The sequence below is a fragment of the Dermacentor silvarum genome, chromosome 8, assembly GCF_013339745.2.
Source record: "Dermacentor silvarum isolate Dsil-2018 chromosome 8, BIME_Dsil_1.4, whole genome shotgun sequence".
Lineage (NCBI taxonomy): Eukaryota > Metazoa > Arthropoda > Arachnida > Ixodida > Ixodidae > Dermacentor > Dermacentor silvarum.
In genome coordinates this window covers 70127513-70148392 of record NC_051161.1, presented here as the reverse complement: position 1 = coordinate 70148392, position 20880 = coordinate 70127513, and the positions used below count along the sequence as shown (strand labels likewise).

Here is a 20880-nt window from a genome sequence, read left to right as displayed (position 1 = left end):
AGGTCGAGTTACTCTCGTGATCGTCCTGTTATTTTTCATTTTTGACGTTTATTTTTAGAAGCTTCTTGAATTTCTCTAAATGTTCCTTGAGCGACATTCTAGTTGCAATTTTTCTTTATTTAACAAGATTTCTGATGCCAAGAAATTATTCCCTTGAATGAGTCGTTTCAATATTTGCTGTCAAAACTTTCCGCCACATCAAACCACTAAATTATTCTTTTCGATAAGTTAGGAACTATGTGGATTAACGGCGCAGCGATACCTTGAGCATCCTTAATTCTTTGCTTCAATATGAGATCACTCAGACCACCGGAGAGCTTATTCATTCTTTCTTATACATTTCACTTACCTATCCAGCATTTTAAAACGCATGATAATTTCTTCATAGTCTATTTCATGCCTTTGGGCATTCCGGTTCTCTGTTTAGAGTGCAATTCTTGAAAGGAAGAAAATAACGGCTTTCATCGGAGAATGGCGCCGCTATTTATGATACCCCCACGAGACCACCGTAAGTTTTCATTGTTACGTCAAGGAGCGCTGAAGGGGTGTGAAAAAGTTGTCCATAATCGTATGGGAGTTGCGTTTTTTTATTGTATGTGGAAATGTCGCATTGCAGGTAGCATCGTGTGTGGTTAACAGTGCAGAGCAAACTCCTATGGCTGCCTTCTCACACACCTGCAAAGAAACGAATAGCCAAGTGTCAGCACCTCGTTGAAACATCAGTATAGGCCCGTCAGGAACGTAAATCTTACAGCCACGTATCTATATTTGAATGTAGACGTATGAAAAGAGAACATCTACTCATTTTTCTTTCCTGAAAAACTTATCTTACTGTGCTGTCACCCACCGTGGTAGCACAGTAGCTATGACGTTAAGCTGCTGAGGTCGCAGGTTCGGTCCCGGCAGTGGTAGCCGTATTTCGATGAAGGCGAAAGTAAAAGTGCTCGTGTTCTTAGATTTAGGTTCACGTTAACGAACCGTAAGTACTCAAAATTATTTTTCCCTTTTAATATCAGACAGTAAAACAACGAAGGTAAATAAACTTTATTTATTCATTCATTTATTTATTTATTCATTTTGCTATGCAATCGGGTGGCGCCAGTGGTATAGTCAGCGAGTGTAGCGGTGTTTTTCATTGTAGAAACATCGAGAAAACTGGAGGAGGAGGAGTAGATTTTAATGAAGAGAAGGGAGGAGAGGTCGGCCTGGAAATTTGGTTCATCGCTAAGGCAAGAGCGAAATACGACTTGGGAGCGAACCGAGAGAGCCTACCGAAATTACGACAGAGCTGCACTACTTCCCTGTGCTACCTCGAAGCTCATCTCCACTCTCATTTAGAACTTGAGCATGAATTGGTCAAAAGATAATGTGTCGCTGCGATACGTGGTACACTCACATTGAGGAATTGGTGGGCATGGTGACCTTACGCACACAACTTTTTCAAAGACGCAGCGCTGTCCGGGCCGGCAAAAGACGTTCTGTGAGAACAACAAAAACAGAAGTGAGAGGAGTGAAAAATGAACACAAACAAGTACTGACTAGCTGTTCTTTAATGCGTTAGCATTCTTTTGAGTATTTCACGCACTTTCAAGGGGCTATCTATCGATGTATATATATATATATATATATATATATATATATATATATATATATATATATTGTAATCGCTTTACCGCCTAACTTGGTCACTGGGCAGGTCGTGGTCGAATGGGAATACTGTGCTGACGTAACGTATTTCGAAACCAACCATCGTACCGACTTGGGTCAATGAGTACGAGGTAATTTGTACATACGTGCCGTTCTTCACTAAACCTCTTTCATGCCGACACGGGCTACTGTGGACGCGGGACTTGGTAAGCACCGCTGTTCGAAAAAAACTCTCCGAGACCGACTTGTGGGATTCGGTCTGCGTTGGTGTCTTCAATGGACCTCGTTGACGTCAACTTGGGTAACTAGGTATGCGCCACAATGACGAAAAAGATTCCTTAATTTTTTTTCCGGTGCTTCGGGCAATCGAACCCACGTCACAAGGGTTCGCTAAGGAGAGCGACCAGACGTACTTGCAGGCTGCGCCACAAATGCACTGGTTATGGGCCGGTTTTCGACGAACGCCTTTCACGATAACGCTTTAGCGAGCTGCAACATGAATGCACTGTGTGTGTACCGCTATTCAATGAATTTCTCCCAAACATGGGACACTGAGTATGTGTTAATGAGTGTGCGGCAAGCGAGGGAACAATTATCGGCGTTCGCAGGCGCCGGTGCACCACGGTTCTCTTCTTGGAGGCCACGCACAGGCTTCTCGGCAGCGGCACTAGATGGCACACCGTGTCTAGAAAGAAGCGCGAGAGCGGAGCCGAGGGGCCGCATGACGCGTTTCTCGGCGCTTCTCGCGCTACCGGCGTGCCATGCATTTCGGAAGTCAGGCGCAGCGGCGGCCGCATTTCGATGGGGGCGAAATGCAAAAGCACCCGTGCACCGTGCATTCGGTGCGCGTTAAAGAACACCAGGTCGTCTAAATTAACCCGGAGTATCCCACTACGGTGTGCCTCATAATCATATCGTATAGCGGAGCCACCGCGCATGCTTCCCGGTGGCTCCTCTAGGTGGCGCAAGTGTTCTTAGCGAAGCACGAAAGAGGAGTACCGTTGCAGTAAAGGCCTCGTACGTAACTCGTTTCGATGGTGGCAATGCCTTGCGTCGTTATATTGATTCAATGCTATCGCATTACCCTCGACGGGCATCGTGAGTCGGTTTCTGCGCATTTTTTTTTTGTTTATTTCTGCCTACCTACGATTCAACTTCCGACCGCTAAAGCGACTTTTTTTTTTCGACAGGAAACTTTCACTTACAGATTAATAGTATTTGCTGTATACTTGATCATATTGTGCGAATACACATGGTTGATTGTACATACCGTGATCACCAACTGAAGTCGAAGACAGCTGGCCTCACCTACTAATATTTTATCATACAATCCGTCGCATTTGCAGGCCAGGTCTCTGCCGCGAACATTACAGTTACATCCCTGAAGATGCAGGTTGAAACACAATACGTGCACGTGAGCAACGTCCACGTGAGCCCGAAGTGGACGCTTAAGCTAGCAAAAAGACATTCGCATTTAATGAAGAGTGCTAGGAATGCATGTTTTGTAAAAGACAAGCTGTGATTTCTGAGAAAGCAGAACAGTTTTGATCATGTTCGTGATTCATGGCTGAGAGTGTATGGTTTACCGAACATCGCTGAGTGTGGAAGAAAAATGGTTCTTGAATGCAACTACAAGCTTGTATAACTTATTGGTAATGCCCTTATTTGCACATAGGCAAACACATACGGGCCTTAAATACAAGAAAAAATGATGTGCAACCAAACGATCGAACACTTACACCACATCTGCGGCCTCGACCTGGACGTGGAAATCCTCCCCCTCCCGGGAATCTCTGCGCCTCTGCGCGCAAGACTGCAACATATATAAGGTTAGAAAACCGCCCTTTTGAAAACCCTCTGTTCCATATGCAATTTCGCCAGGAGCCATTCCAAATATAAGGTGAACTGCTCAATACATCTGCATTATCTCGAGGTTTTGCGAAACGTGACACACATCCACTTATGATTCATCACTTTGAACCTTCGATATTACATATTAGTTTATTCTTTCTTAAACTTCGCACGAGGTTGTTCTAGAGTGTGTTTTTTATAAGTGAGAAGAAAATAACTAATTCAAAATTGCACTCGACGAGGGTAACCTGGCAGGAGATCTAGTTGACGATTTGCTACTCTAATTTTCATTATTCCCGTTGTCTCTACTGGTAAGAAATTAAAGACGACGATACGGAAATAATTTGGTGAGAACTTGTTTTTGCTGCGAAATTGCAGGTTACGTTTCAAGCAAATTCTTAATGAAGATATCTTCAGGCAGCAGATACGCCCAAGAGCAGGATAGTAAATGAAACCGACAACCCGGCAAGTGGGCAACGATTAATATTGAGAACGGTAGCGCAAAGCACAACAACGATATCTGTCCTGTTTATACTTCCTCATCCTTGTCGTGTTATGCGCTGCCGTACTGATAATGACGTATAGCAAATCCCTTCTTTGTTTAAAGGTTAATATTATCGCATTTCCCACTACAAATTATGCAACTATGCGACATGCAAACTATTCCGAGCATGATCAGATCACGTCCGAGTTGCTTACACCGAATTTACATAAACTCAAAATCATTTCCAAAATAGTTGTAATTATAGCTTTTCATCAGCGCAGTTTTAGGATTAGCTGAGCGCATCGAACAAAGACGCATATTCATTTAGGCGGAACAAATCTATCCAATGTTGAAAATCTTTCACAGCAGTCCACTGCAACCATTCAGGTAAAACTCACCTGCCGACAGCAGCGTCAGAGCAAACACCAAAGCCAAGTTCTTCATGGCGGTGTTCGTGGCAGCTGAGAAACTGGCGAAGCAGGAATCAAAGCATGCAGTTTATATTGGTCGTATCACCCGTTCGGACGACGTATCAAATGACAGCTCGGGGAATCATGTGGTGCTTCAGTGGCTCAAATAAGGCTCGCACTAAATGCTGCGCAACGACCAGGACTTTCTTTTTTTGTCATTTTGCACTGGAAAGAAAGAAGACAGGACCGGATCTCTCGAAGTAATCCTGATCGTACGTTTGCACTGAAGGACTTGTGCGCACGTGTAAGAGGGTACTGGTGTAGATACGCAACGTGACATTGAACCCAGCGACTGAAACCCGTTCGTGCATGGCAAGTGTCGTAAAGAAATAAACAGCGACAGTTAAGCCGAAGTTTTCAACATTCGTGTCGGCAATATTGGCTCGTTCTAACTATCGGATACGTCCAAAGTTGTTTGGCATTTGTTTATTGTTGTGTTGTTTTCTTTTTTCGTGCTGGTATGTTTTTATATTTTATACGCTTTTCTCATACGTTCACCCGTTATTGTAGCGTTTTTTTCTTGTATTTTCATCTCCCCTCCCTTTTCTATTCGTTCTCGAAGAATGTATTGTCAGGATAACCTCTTCCTCTTTCATTCCCAAGAGCTGAAGACTGTGTTTGTTCCATATATCAGCACGTGTTCTCTTATTTTTTGAGGAGATCAAAGTACACGTCTGGCAAATTTTGACTTTTTGCAGGTTAATGTTTCAATTAACAGCAGGGCAGCCTGCAGTAACATTGACGCTCAATGATGCAGTGAAGTAGGCCATTAGTGTGTTTAGCACCGCCAGCGCAACCCAAACGCTATTGCTGTGGCGCTATCTGCTAGTTAGAATTCAGAACACTTTCTCGGCCGGTTGCCGTCTCTGTAGGCTTAGCGTCAAAACAAGCAACTCGTCTCATTAATAACAACACAGCATCGGTAAAACTTTGCGCTCAGCGCGAGATAAGACTAAGCGAGGCTCGTTTTACCACTTATTTCTTGCGCTCATGACGGAAAGCAAGTAGCCAAGGGTGAATTCAGACCGAAGCAGGCAGTATAGGAGCTGCCATGTTGCCACGCAATCACGAAAACCGGTGGTAGCAGCCGCCTCCACCGCGATACGTGATGGTATGACGCAGCCACGTGCATAAGGTGATACGTACGAAAAGTATGTGTATTCGCACAAACCCCATCCCATGGTAAGCTACTACGGTATACCGTATCACTTTCCACGCAAAGCGCAAACTGTCAAATACTAAGCGCTACGATTTGTGCACTTATTTGCTTGGACAACTGTCAACGCATTGTTGCTACGGTAGGTGCCAAGGAGCGCGATATTTTAATGGATTAGCATTAGGGGTGTCACAGTGAAAAAAAACTTGTGTGTGTTTGTGTTAAGTGGGGGAATTTGGTCACGTGGTAGAGTTAGAAAGGGGAGAGCTTATCAAGAGGTGTGTGCGCGCGTGCGTGGGTGTGTCTATGTCTATGTTGGTGTGTGCTGGTGCGTGCTTGTGTGCGTGCGTGCGTGCGTCGCTATATCACCACTGAACGTTGTACGAATTCTTTCACATTGTTCGCGGATATATACTTTGCGCTGTGATGTTTATAATGCCTCCTTTTATTCTGTCTGAAATACGGTATTTACTGAAGAGGTGTAGCCGTCGCCACCACGCGCACGTTGATGACCACCGTTATATATTCAGTTGCATTTTTGTAATTGAGAGAAGACTGGTAGAGGAAGAAATAGTTCTCCCTATACTTACCTGACAGTTTCTCGTCTCCAAACAAGGCATTTCTGCCGGCATGCAGAACACGAAAAAGAGAAGGCGACCTAGCTCAGTTCTCTGTAAAAAGTCTTCAGAATGTGCAGGCGTAGCATGGGGTTTTACACGTGACGCTCGACCAAATCATTTGTGAGCTACAGCCACGTAACTGTTTACACAGCTTATGGATACTGAATTAGAATACCATACATAGCTCCGTGGCAGGACAGATTTTGCGACGCAAACGATTTAGGTGCCTACAGTGAGCAGTAACTGTAGATATTATTTTCTGACATAGGGAGCTTCAAAAAGATTTCGTACCAATATTCTTGTTTTCCAAATGAATTCTTACGACGTCGACACAGCATTTAACACCTTCTTACAACTGAATTGCCAATAAACTAAAAAGTAGTGAATAACACTTAGCGTTAAAGGAATTGCTAGCCAGCATATGTCAGGAAAACAATATATATCCTAAATTTGATACATTTTATACAATACAATGTAAGGACAGTTACAAGATGCCGGTTTAATCATTAGTTTACGTGATTTCAGATGAGATTCACACTTAAACTACGACACATCGGAATGGTGGTTCGGACAGCAGAAACCACCGTATCAACAAACTCCAGTATTTGCCGGTCCTGCTAGCAGAATTCCCGCATGCTGGCACTTTTACTTTTTTTCAACGGGTTGAAAACATAAGTGGCATTGCATTGAATTCTGTGTTGATCTCTTAAATTAGGCGGAATCCAAAAATTATCTGAGTAGCTCCACGCAACAGCCAATAACATTACCTTGGTTATGTTCATCTACGTGCCATTTGCATATTTTAAATCTTCGTGAATGATAGTTGGGACACCCTGTATCGCCTAAAACATCAACACACTAAAAATATACACGACGACGTGGTCGATTTTTGTTGCTTCGGCGAGACACTTGCAGTGCATGTCGATGCCCTAGAAGCATTGGAGAATATTGTTAGGGCGAACGCCTTAGATGGCTCATGGGTCGAAAAATCCGTTGGCCGGCGTCATGGCACTAAAACTCATGGGGCCATCATGTGTTGGTGGCACGATGGTGGCACCAACACATGATGGAAACTCCACCCTAGGTTAAGATAGAGTTAATTAAGGCACTCGAACCAACGACTTTTGGTGGGAGTCGAACGCACGACCATTGGTTAAAGTCGGACCACCTTTCGTGAAAGAAAACAATACAAAATAACGCATTCGAGTGTTTCTTGGCGCCATCATGCGCCATAGTTCGACCATGTGTTGGTGCCACAATGCCACATAGTGCCACCGTGTGTTGGTACCCCCATGGCGCCACCCACAAAGGTCATGGGCTAGAGTGCCCTAACTCTACTGAATAGATATAGAGATAATTAAGGCACTCTAACCCATGACGTTTGGTGGGAGTCGAACCCACGACCATTGGCGTTACTTAAGCCAAAGTTAATTAGGGCGCAGTTAATGCGTTCAAATGACAATGTCAAGTACTTTAAGTGAATGTCTCGTGAGCGCACTGGCTTCCGCCTTCATTCTCTTTAGCTTATGCTACAGCGACCGTCCACTGTTGTCTTAACCCACAAGGGTTTTGCCTGCTAAGGTTGGCTCGTTTTCAATGTCGCCACGGCTTTATTTCTTGCGTTTTAGAACAGCTCGGTTTATACATTTGCAGATTCACATTTACACATTGCACATATGTGCACATATACTGGCAAAACTACGGACCAGAGGCCTTATCCAAAATAAACCTTGATGAAATAACCATGACATGTCTGCCAAAACAAATTGGGGTGTAGATTTAATTTACTCATAGTTGCCAGCACATCGCAGAAGAATGGTGACGCGTATGAAGCAGGGAACGCTGGGGAAGAAGTCGACGTTTAATACATTTATTTAACAGAATGCGAGATTACGAGTGGTCGGTCTCCAGCTCATTCTCACTGAGCAATGAAGATTCATGAAATGTAGATCACATCCGTGATCTTTCGTCACTTAGCTTTTGTTAGCTCGTTACTCAGTTTTGCGCCGTTGGCGCTCTTCGCAGTGGTGGGCCAATGCCAAAATCGTACAGTCTACCATTGCCATGGCTATGTCTCAGTACAGGCTACAGTTATATCCGGTATGTGCCTGTTTGACATGTGCCATGGGCACGGCGGTAGGATAAAAAAAAAGTGCGTGTAAAACGATTGCATCCGCATGCGGCGCCACCAGTCGGAGACTGCTGTCTGGGATCGGCATAAAAAGTGCGTCAGGAACGCGCTTGGAACTCTGTCACCAGTGGAACCTGACGAGTCCCATCCCCGTCAGCTAGTGCCGTTCGTCCCAGCCAAGCAGCCCAGAATGCAACTAAGGCTCTCAAATTCGCTCCCATTGCAACCCGCCTGGCGGCAGGCCGGGTCTTTATTTTTTTTTTCATCCAGCGGCTTCGAACTGGGTATGTCGTCATGCCACAGGGTATATGTGTGATCGTCGTTGAATTGCCGGCATCTGATTCAAGCCATACAGTCGTCCTCATCCCACTGTCGTCTTGCCGTAGTCGTCATGCCACCTTCGCCGTTCCATCGATCGATGTCACTCCTGCGTCATTCGATCGTAATCATGCTGTAGGGACAGTTATGCCAGTGTTGTCATGTCATATTTGTGATTTCGGGGTCATCATAGAGTCACGTTCATGCAATAGCTGTCATACCATCGCCGTGACGCCGTCGTGATGCCGTCGTTGGTTATGGTCATTCCATCTTCATCATCCGATTACTGTCTTACCGCCGTCATTTCGTCGTCGTTGTCATCCCATTGTCATCATTCCGGCATTGTTATGGTGTCGCCATTTTACTATCTTCATCATTTCAGAATTGCATTCACATTGTCATGCCATCCTGCAGCAGTGCATATTAGAAAGCAGTGTTCATGTCATGGCGGCAGAATTCAGTGTATATATGAGGACGGCAGAAAACTAGCTGGCGTGATGAAGTTAGGAAATTTACAGGCGCAAATTGGAATCAGCTAGCGCAAGACAGGAGTAATTGGAGATCGCAGGGAGAGGCCTTCGTCCTGCAGTGGACATAAATATAGGTTGATGATGATCATCATCATCATCATGTCATTTAATCACGAATTCACACCTCCCAACTATTCTGTTGTATGTAAAGATAGACTCAGCAGAGGTGGGGGCGTGGCCCTGTTGATAAAAGACACAACGCCATTCAATCCCCTGCCAGCAATCGCAGACGCCGAGGCCGTTTTCATCCAAATTACCCACAACGACTTCCCCATATTCACCGGCTGTTTTACCGAAGTCCTCAGTCTGGTCCAGAACCTGTGATTGCTCTGCAGAGCTTTATGCAAAACCACGTTCGCAACTCACGAGTTATTCTAAAAAAAAATTATGGGGTTTTACGTGCCGAAACCACTATCTGATTATGAGGCACGCCGTAGTGGTGGACTCCGGAAATTTGGACCACCTGGTGTTCTTTAACGTCCACCTACGTCTAAGTGCACGTGTGTTTTCGCATTTCGCCCCCATCGGAATGCGGCCGCCATGGCCGGGATTCGATCCCGCGACCTCATGCTCAGCAGCCCAAAACCATAGCCACTGAGCAACCACGGCGGGTCCCGAGTTATTCTACTCGGCGACTATAACCTCCCGGACTTTGACTGGGTGTCCATGCATTACACATCCCCTTGTTCAGGCGCGCTAACGGACCTAATGCTAAACTTTAATCTTCACAGAATGGTGCGTCATTCAACGTGCACTCAGAGTACCGCGCACAACATTCTCGACCTAATACTTTTACGTGATCTGTTTCCTCTACATGAAATCCAAACACTCATAATAGATAGCTTCTCCGACCATGATATTCCAATATGTACCTTACCCCTCTGAACTGTTGTTCGAAAATTGCCTACTCAACGAGACGTCGGCAATTTCAATAGGGCAGACAACGCCAGCGTAGGAACCCACGTGGCTCACGAATTCCACAGCTTCTTTCAAATGGCTTCCGATCTATTAAATAATTTAAATTCTCTTTGCCTTTGGTTTATATCCATCATTGTAGCCTTCATAGAAAATTACATTCCACTTAATACTCTTAAAACACGAAAACAAGACCCTTGGATTAGCCGTGATGTAATTCACGCTAAGCGTAAAGTAAAAATACTACGGCGTAACCTCAAAACAAAGGGGGGCCGTCCATCAGAGAACGGTAGTCTAAAATGTGCCATAAGAAACTTAAAAACACAAGTCACTAAAGCAAAACAACACTATTGTAACGAAACAATGCCACAATTCATTACAAAGAACCCGCAGAGGTTTTGGAACCATTTCTGCACACACCCAACCACAGCTCCGGTGCCATCATTAGAAGGAAAAAAAAAAACAAAGGCAAATCAGTTTAACGATTACTTCCACTTCGTGTTTATATCCGATAACGGCGCGCTCTCGACACTCAGCTATTCTGCGCCATCCACCTATCGAACCCCTAAATATAACGGACGCCGGTATTTTTAATATTCTGCTCAACCTTGACCACAAAAAAGCACCAGCCCTTCCCCTGTCGAGAAAATGGGGGTAAATGAAGCTTGTGTGTATATCTGACGTTTGTGGTGACTATCTTTCTCTCTCTCTCTCTTTCTCTCTCACTTCCTTTCCCTCTCTCGTTATGTCTTTCTCTCTTTCTATATCTCTTTCTTCCTGTCTCTCTTTCTTTATCCTTCGCGGTGATTTTCTTTCTTTCTTTCTCTCTTTCTTTCTTTGTTTGCCTCCCTGTTTCTCTCTCTTCCTTTCTATTTCTTTCTCTCTTTCTTTGTTCTCTGACTTCATGGTGATTTTCTTTCTCTTTCTTTCTCTCTGTTTCTTTCGCTCTCTATTTTTTCATTCTCTCCCTCCCTCTCTCTTTCTCTCTTTCTTTGTCTCTTAATTTCTTTTTCTCTCTCTTTTTTCTTTCTCTCTGTCTTCCTCTTTTTCTCTCTATTTTTCTTCCCTGGTATGGGCCAATGAACTTGGGCCTTTTCTGCACTATCGCCAGGATCGGCCCACTTTTCAGCGTGACACCGCCGCCACCAACACCACCACCACCGAAACTTGTGAGCCTATAAAAAACTTCGCTTAAAGAGCAATCGGCCCCGACAATAATGCGAACGAGCTTCTGAAACGATACGAGGAATTGTGTAGCCATTACCTTGGGATTATATGCAGAAAATCACTTGCGACTGCGCAGTTACCTGACGACTGGAAAATAGCCAAAGTGTTACCAATTCACAAATCACGCGACGACTCACCTTCTAATTACAGACCAGTTGCCCTCATTAGTGCATGTTGCAAAATGATGGAACACATCGTATTGAAAAACTTGACCTTCTTTCTAGAAAACGAAAACATTCTTACACCTCGCCAACATGGTTTCCGAAGTGGCTTGTCAACCATCACCCAGTTAGCCGAGGTAGTACATGATCTCGCCCTAACTATTAACAATCGTGACCAAACATGTATTAGTCTCTCATATTTCACCAAAGCATTCGACTGTGTATCCCACGTCAAGCTAATCTCGAAACTGAGGACCATTTTTCGGGAGGAACCAATTACAGCATGGATCAAAAGCTTTTTACCCCAACAATTGCAATACACTGTTTACGACCAAGCACCATCCAATACAGTCACCGTTATCTCAGGTGTCCCCCAGATATCAGTCTTAGGACCTCTGCTATTTCTCATTTTCATAATGACATCACTTGCAATGTAGAATGTAACATTGAACGTCGTTTTCCAGATGACTGCATCATATACAAAGAAATTAACAGCCGGTAAGACCACGATATTTTGAATAGCTCCCTAAAAAATTGCAGAATGGTGTAGTACGTGGCAAATGTCCATAAAGAAAAAAAATCTGTCTGCATGACAATTACAGCAAAAAAGAACGTTCTTGACAGCACTATCCTTACTACAGTCAACCAGCACAAATATTTAGGTGTCACTCTAACATCAAACCTTCATTTGGATTCACACATCGATATCGTCACTTCTACTGCCCTGCGCAAGCTATTTTATCTGAGACGTCGCTTGCGATACACACCGTAGCATACCAAGTTGCTAGCCTACCCCACGTTCGTGCGCCCAATTCTAGATTATGCCAATGTTGTTTGGTTTCCGCACAATGTCTAACATAAATAAAATAAAAAGGGTCCTAAGAAAAGCTATCACATTTATCGACAACAAATACACCCGTAACGACTCACCCACTAACTGGTTAGTTCGAGTGGGCCTTCCAACACTATTTGCCAGAGCAAAGCTAGCTTGTCTGAAATTCCTGCACCAGGTACTCCACAATCGGCTGAAAATAGATTATTCCAAGTACTTATCATTTTCGAAATCTCATTCCTCACGCCAGAAACATTCGTGAACACTAAGAGAGTACATCTTCCGTGATGACACATTTCAATACTAGCTTTTTCCGCTTGCAGCCAACGCATAGAATAAGCTTGACCCAACTATATAACACAGTTTGCTTCTCAACTTTCTGTAACCCAGTCCATAATGCGTAAACTGATCATATTGGCGAACCTTAAACACGCTTAGTGCTGTCAATTCTGTAATCAACTAAATAAACTGATCATGGTGTTTTGTGTACAGCGAATTTTAATGGAGCTGCATGTGAACTCCAAACGTATGACACATTTTTGTTGTACAGTTTTCATTTTGCTTTGTTTTCTTGGCCATTGTTAGGCTGTTCATTGCTGTTCTCCAGCTGGAATTCTATGAATTCCCACCTGCTATGGTATCGTTCGAGACTGGCAGTATTGAAAATAAATAAATAAATAACAGCGTATATGTTATGTACTGTATGACATCGCTCGCTGTCCAAATGAGTGAAAAGCAGCCATGCACTATCAAAGAGCTGTTCAAGCACTTCACGGACATAAATGTGAACTTAAAAAAAGAACTTGATGATGTGAAACAGAGTGTCACATATATGAATGAAACCTTCGAAGAACTTCGGGTGACTAAACAAGAACTGAATGATTTAAAACGGGACCATGCTACTTGGAATGCAGAAAAGGAACGATTGGCACAGTCACTGCCCACCACACAGAAAGAACTTACTGAACTAAAACAATACACAAGGACAAATAATGTGGAGATAAAGGGAATCGCACAGAACCAGAAGGAATCACTGGAAGAAGTGGTTAGAAAAATTGGAGACAAAGTAGGGGTCAGTATTGTGTCGTCAGACATCGATGCCGTTCATCGTGTGCCAACAAAAGAAAAAGTACAAAAGCAACGTCATCATGAGGTTGTGACACGCTGTTATTCGCCGCAAAAAAGAAGCGTTTCCTGGCCAACGAAATAGGATTATCTGAAAGTGATGCAGTGTTCATCAACAAGCACCTTTGTCCCGAAAACAAAGCTCTGCTAGGTATGGCCATTGCAAAAAAGAAAGAGAAGAACTGGAAATTCGTGTGGGTCGCTCAGTCTAAAATTCTTGCAAGGAAGACAGAAAATTCGAATGCTATTCACATTGCAACAAGGGACGACCTTGCAAAAATTGTGTGACTGAATTACACGCGCGGCATCGGACGTTACAATCACTGTGTATTTCACCACACAAACAAGCGAGTTTGAGTTCACACCAGCTTCATACCCTGCATTGTAACATCAGAAGCTTGCACAAAAATCAAGATTCAATATTGTCTTTACTGGCGCCGCTTAAATGTCGCTACAACATCGTAGCTCTATCAGAAACTTGGTTAAAAATGCGAATTTATAAACATTCCTAATTACAACTTTCTGTCCCTCCCAAGAGTGGCCGAATCTAGAGGTGATGGTGTGTCACTGTACCTGTCATCGGAAATAAAATATAACTGGATGTCACGGAAACGAAAACTGGTGAATACGAAATGCTCTTTGGGGAACTCGAGCACAAACTTGTAATTGGCGTGATATACAGGCCACCAGACTCAAAACTTCCGCCATTCTTGGATAAACTTGAAAGAACCATTGCAAATTTCGCAAACAAAACTAACAAGGTGATCTTATGCGGAGATGTTAGTATAAACGTTGTGGATCAGAGCAATATTGAATATCAAAATCTCATATCGTGCTATGGCTTTCATAACCACATTGCTAACCCTGCAAGAGTCACAGCAACCATGTCATCTATAATTGATCGTATACTTTCCGACTATGATACGAATAGCGTGAATTCGGGAGTCATTCCTGATAACATAACAGACCATTTACCGATATATATCCATGTACCCTTATGACTCTAAAATCCAAATTCAAAATCCATAACGAGAAAACTAGGAAACGTTTGGAAGAACTGAACTTTGCTGAAATTAATCACGCCGATGTCAACAAAACATATGAAAAATTCTCTCGTTTATTACTTTTCAGCAGTGTTGAACAAAATGGAAGCTCACGCAGAGCCAGGTACTTCTCGATTCCTATCTGCCCCTGGATGACGGACGCAATACTCATATTTATTCAATTTATTTATTCAAAATACCCGCAAAGGCCCTCATTATGAGGGTATTACATGTGGGGGGGGGGGGGGGGGGGTCACAGGCGCACAGGCACTGGTCATAGATTATACATCATATTAAAAACAAAGAATATAATAAAAGTAGAAGTGCCAAACAAAAAAAAATTACATTGGCATAATAATCTGAAACAAAACCGAGACGGTGATTATTACCGTGCTCGATATAAGACAGCGCGCAATCTCTATTTCATTAATGTGTAAGCGTAAAAAAGAATATTACAATACATTAATAATAAAAGCAAAAGGAACATCTAAAGAAATTTGGCGAATAATGAATTCTGTCATAAAGCCAACAGAACAGTGCAGTATACTTCCTGATAGCAACGCGTTAGGCACTACTGAAGCAGATCTTGCCGAATTATTTAATGACTACTTTGTAAATATGGGCACCACTACACAATGCAACCAGGGTGCGCATGACAGAGTTTGTTTCGTTTTTACCTCCTCCTCAAGTAAACACATTTGTTTTCTCTGAAATAACAGCGGAAATCATAGATACTGTCCAGATTATGCCATCAAATAAGGCCACGGGTCATGATAATCTACCTGTAAGCTTGCTCAAAAACAACATTGACGTCGTGGGTCCAGTGCTTGCAAACTTGTTCGATGAATCTGTTCTATCGGGTACATATCCTGACCAGCTCAAGATCGAAAGAGTGGTAGCAATATACAAAGCCGATAATCCAAATGACGTAGCGAATTATCGTCCAATAACTATTCTATCATGTGTTAACACGCTCTTCGAAAAACTGATCGCGAAGCGCGTCACAAGCTATCTCGAAAAATGCCGCATACTTTCAAACGCACAATACGGTTTTCGAACCGGTTACTCTGCTACAACTGCCGTAAGCTAACTAACAGAAATTATAAACCAAGCACTTACCAAGAACTACTTCGCACTTGGCGTGTTCGGATATTAGAAAAGCGTTTGAATCGGTAGATCATAGTGTACTGCTACGAAAATTAAAACATTATGGTTTTAGAGGACAAATACTTGGCTTTTTTCGCAGCTATATAACAAATCGTAAGCAATGCGTAGTAGTTAGAGGCAAAGAATCTTCACTAAATACTGTAAAAACGGGCGTGCCGCAAGGGTCAGTACTGGGTCTAATACTCTTTTCTCTCTTCATTAACGATTATCCTAGATCACTCAGGTTTTCTCATTCTATCTTATACGCGGATGATACAGCTCTAATAATTCCACGACAGTCACTACAGGAAGCAGAAGAAATCGCTCAAAGTGAGCTGCAGAATACTTCAGCATGGTTTGAAACTAACAAACTTATTTTAAACTCCAAAAAGACCAAGTATGTAGTATTTGCTTCTAACGAAAAACTGCTCCTACTAAGTGCAACTTGTACCTCGGGAACACACAAATTCAACAAATTAGTAGTTATAAAGATCTAGGAATAACTCTCGACTCGTCGCTACACTAGGCTCCACATATTGAACAAGTAACTAAAAAAATTGTTTTTGATTGTTACACTATATTAAAGGCGCGGAAACACTTCCACCCCCAAACACTACGGCTCACTTATTTCAGCATTTTTTACTGCCATTTAACATACGGCATAGAATCTTGGGTGTTTCACCTACGCCTCGTACATTGATCCTTTAATCACAATTCAGAAACGTGCAGTGAGAATAATTGCATCGGCCACTAAGGACGCGCCCTCGGCACAACTTTTTGCCCAGTTAAATATAATGACACTCATCCAAGCTCGGGACTATAACACAGGTATACTAATACACAGAATACTAACCACGAACAAGCCAGATCTCTCATCAATATTTATCAAGGCTACAAGGGACACTAGACAATCTGAGCATAATAAATTCAACTTGCCCTAAGCTCATAATGTATACGGTCAACGTTCCCTATCATTTGGCGGAGCAAAAATATGGAATGAAATACCCAGCTTAATAAGAAGACTTCCAAATGCTATTCCATCATTGAAACATCACTTCAAAGCATGTATATAGGTTTACCTACTTTTGCTTTTTGCTTTGGATTGTAATTTATGCTGACGTTTATGGTATGAATCGAAAACTACCCACATAGGCTAAGAATCCAGATGATATTGTCAACCATTTTTTAGCACATTAGGCTTGAATAAAGATTTCTTTTCTTCTTTCTTTCTTTCTTTCTTTCTAAGCACCGGGACCTTCAAGCCCCCAAGCGATTCGGCGAGCTCGAGATCACGAGTGAGAACACCTGGCCCAAACCACAGCTAACGCGTAAACATTCTAGTTACTCCTGTAATCGTCCTGAGATTCTGTGAAGCTTCTTACTCAGCCATACTTGAGTCTGAGTGCCCTTCTATAGCAGGGAGAATGTGTGCCTTGAAGTTCTCAAAATGTATCTTTTTTTTCACAACAAATAAGTTGTTTCACGTTTGTTTCCTTTCACTATTATGTGCCAAAACTTGCAGCTACACCAAGAGGCTCAATGATTTTCTTTATTAAGTAGGGGGCTTTGTGCCTAAACAGCCCAGCTATAGCTTGAGCATCCCTAATTCTTTGCTAAAATGTAAAAAGAACCAATGCCCTGGGGCGTTTATTTATTCCTTCCTATATATTTCAGTGACCTATCCAGTATATTAAAAACAGAATATTATTTGCGTAGAATCTCTCTACTGCCTTGGGTCATTTCATTTCTCTGTTTAGAGTACAATTCTTGACAGGAAGAAAAGAACGGGATTAATTGATGAACAGTGCCGCTTTTCATGACACCACCTTGAGGCCACCGTAAGATTTTCATTCTCACTTATACAGGAGCTGGAGGGTTCGAAAAAGTCGTCCCTAATCGTATCAGAGTTCCGTTCTTTATTGTATGTGGAAATATGGCATTTCAGGTAGTAGTGTGGGTGGTAAACAGTGCAGAGTAAACTCCTGTGGCTGTCTTCTCATACACCTGCAAGGAAACGAACAGCCAAGTGTCAGCATCTCGCTGAAACATCAGTATGGGCCCGTCATGAACGTAAATCTTATATGTACAATTTTCTACATCAGTCGCATATCCACATTTGAATGTAGGCGTATGTAAATAGAACAGCTGCTTTTTTTCTCTTTTTGAAAAATTAATCTTGCTGTGCTGTCGCCCACCGCGCTAGCACAGTAGCTGTGGCGTTGCGCTGCTGAGGTCGCGGGTTCCGTCTTGGCAGCGGGTTCGGTCCCGCTGCCGGGACCGAAACCGCGACCTCAGCAGCGGCGGTCGCATTTCGATTTAGGTTCACGTTAGAGAACCTCCAGTGGTGAAAATAATTTATCCCCTTTAAAATCAGACAGGAGTTTTTTTTTTTCACATAAAACAGCGATGTAAACTTATTTATTTATTCATTTATATATTTAGTTTGCTGTGCTATGGGATGGCGCTAGTAGCATAATTAGGGGGCGTAGCCGTGTTTTTCATTGTAAAAACATCCAGAAAACTGGAAATTTTGTTCACTATCGGAACAACGAAAGACAACTTGGGAGCCAACGCTGAGCGCGTACTCAAATTATGAAAACGGTGCACTGCTTCCACGTGCTACCTCAGGGTGCATCTCCACTCTCATTTATAACATTAGCATAAGTTCGTCATAAAATAACGCGTGGCTGCAATACGAGGAGCACTTACATTCAAGGACTGGTGTGCATGGAGGGCTTGGGCAAGCAATTTCTTTACTGACGCAGCGTTGTCCGGGGAGGCAATAGAGGCCCTGTGATAAACACAAAGTTTGAGAGAGAGAGAGAGAGAGTAAAAATAAGCACGAAGAAGTACTGAGGCGTTTTTTTTTCTTGTTTCCCGCTTACGATTCAACTTCCTACCACTAGAGCGAGTTTTCTTTTTCCTTTTATTCTATAGAAAACTTTTAGTTACAAAGTACCAGTATTTACTGTATACTTGATCATATTGTGCGAACGCAGACGGTTGAAAGAACATACCGTGATCGCCGACTCAAGCCGGTGAGAGCTTCACCTACTAATATATAATCATTCAATACGTCACATATGCAGGTGAGGCTACTGCCGCGTACGTGACAGTTACGCACCTGAAAATGCTAGTTGAAACACAACATGCGCGTTTACTACTTGTTTAACGCTAGCGTCCACGTGAGCCTGTTGGAAGAAAAACATTGGCGTTTAATGAAGACTTCTAGGAGTAGCTGTCGCTTTCGCAGAAGACAAGCTGTGGTTTCTGAGAAAGCAGAACAGTCTTGAATCGTGTTCGGGATTCATGGTTCACCTCACATCGTTGTGCGTGTAAGCGAAATGTTGTAGGCTGTAACTCCAGGCTTGCACACTTGATTGATAATGCCCTGCTTTGCACATGTACAAACGCTCATGGGCTTCAATACAAAAGAAGGATCATGCGCAACAAAAGGATCGAACACTTACACCACAATTGAGGCTATCACCAGGCCGTGGGAATCCTCCCTCGCCGGGATATCGCTGCGCCTCTGCCAGGAAGGCTGCAAAATATGTAAGGTTAGGAAATCGCCCTTTTGAAATCGCTCTGTTCGATATGCAAGTTCGGCAGGAGTCATTCCAAATGTCCGGTTATCTGCTCAATATATCTGCAGTCTCTCTAGGTTTTGCGAAACTCGACACACATTGACTTACGATTTAACACTCACTTTTTATCTTCGATAATACAAATAGATTGTTTCTTTCTTCAACTTGGCGTGACATTGTTCTAGAGTGCGTTGTTTTATAAGTGGGAAGAAAATGAGTTATGCTGAATAACACTCGGCGAGGGTTATCTGGCAGGAGATTGTTCACGATTTGGTACTCTAATTCTCATTATTCCCGTTGTCTCTATTCCGGAAAAATTAAAGAAGCGGATACCGAAAGAGTTTGACGAGAACATATTTTTGCTGCGAAATTACCGGTGACGTTTCAGCAAATTCCTGCTGATGATATCTGGAGGGAGGAGATACCCCCAGAGAGCAGGATAGTGAATAAGACGGACAACCCGGCAAGTGGCTAAAGATTCATATTAAGTCCGGCAGCACAAACCACAACAAGGACACACGTTCCGTTTACTTCCTCATCCTTGTCGTGTTATGCGCAGCCGTACTCGATCATAATCACATATAGCGAATCCTTCTTTATTTTAAGGTTATTGTTATCGTATGTTCCATTATAGTCTATGCAACGTTGAAAATATTGCGAGCGTGATCATACCTTGGCCTACTTGATTACACAGCATTTACATGAATTTAAAAACATTTTTTGAAATAATTATAATTATACCATTTTTCATCAGCGCAGCTTTACAGTTAGCTGAGCTCATCACACAAAGACGTCTGTTCAATTAGGAGGAACAAATCATTCTTATATGTTGAAAAGCTTTTCATGGCAGCCCACCACAAACATCTGGGTAAAACTCACCTGCCGACAGCAGCGTCAGAGCTAATACCAAAGCCAAGTTCTTCATAGCGGTGTTCGTGGCACCCGAGAAACTGGCGAAGCAGGAATCGAAGCGTGCATTTTATATTGGTCGTATCACCCGTTCGAACTACGTATCAAATGGCAGGTCGGGGAGTCATGTGGTGCCTCAGAGGCTCAAAACAGGCTTGCACTAAATGCTGCGCAACGACAAGGACTTTCTTTTTTGTAATTTTGCGCTGGAAAGAAAGAAGACCGGACCGGATCTCTCGAAGTAATCTTGATGGTACGTTTGCACTGAAGGAGTTGTGCGTACGTGTAAGAGGGTACTGGGTAGATATGCAACGTGACATTGAACCCAGCGACTGAAACCCGTTCGTGCAGCAAGTGTCGCAAGCAAATAAACAGCGACAGTTAGGCCGATGTTTTCAACCTTCGTGTCAGCAATGTTGTCCTGTTGTGAATATCGGATACGTTCAAAATTGTTTGTGTCAGTGTTTTATTGTTGTTTTTCTTTTGTCAACTGGTATACATTTTTTTGTATTTACACGCCTTTCGCATACGTTCACCTGTTATTGTAGTGTTTTTTCTTGTCTTTCATCTCCCCCTATACCCTCGCTAGTTCCTATTCATTCTCGCAGAATGTATTATCAGTATAACCTCTTCCTCATTCATCATGCTTAAAGGGACACTAAAGAGAAACAGGAAGTTCAGCTGGAATAAAAGAGGGACCTTCAGGAATGCATGCAGTTTTTGTTGGG

The 20880-nt window shown here is 43.0% G+C and overlaps 1 long non-coding RNA gene across 2 annotated transcripts; it reads right to left on the bottom strand.

Moving 5' to 3' along the window:
- Positions 1–552: 552 nt before the first annotated feature.
- On the bottom strand, positions 553–20341 carry LOC125947572 (uncharacterized). Of its 2 annotated transcripts, none has more exons than XR_007468400.1 (4): positions 20123–20341; positions 3387–3460; positions 1397–1478; positions 553–675 (listed from the first exon to the last, which is right to left on the bottom strand). It is a non-coding gene; the product is annotated as an uncharacterized LOC125947572 (long non-coding RNA). The 2 variants fall into 2 exon arrangements; XR_007468399.1 differs by lacking the exon at positions 20123–20341 and adding an exon at positions 4381–4607.
- Positions 20342–20880: the final 539 nt, after the last annotated feature.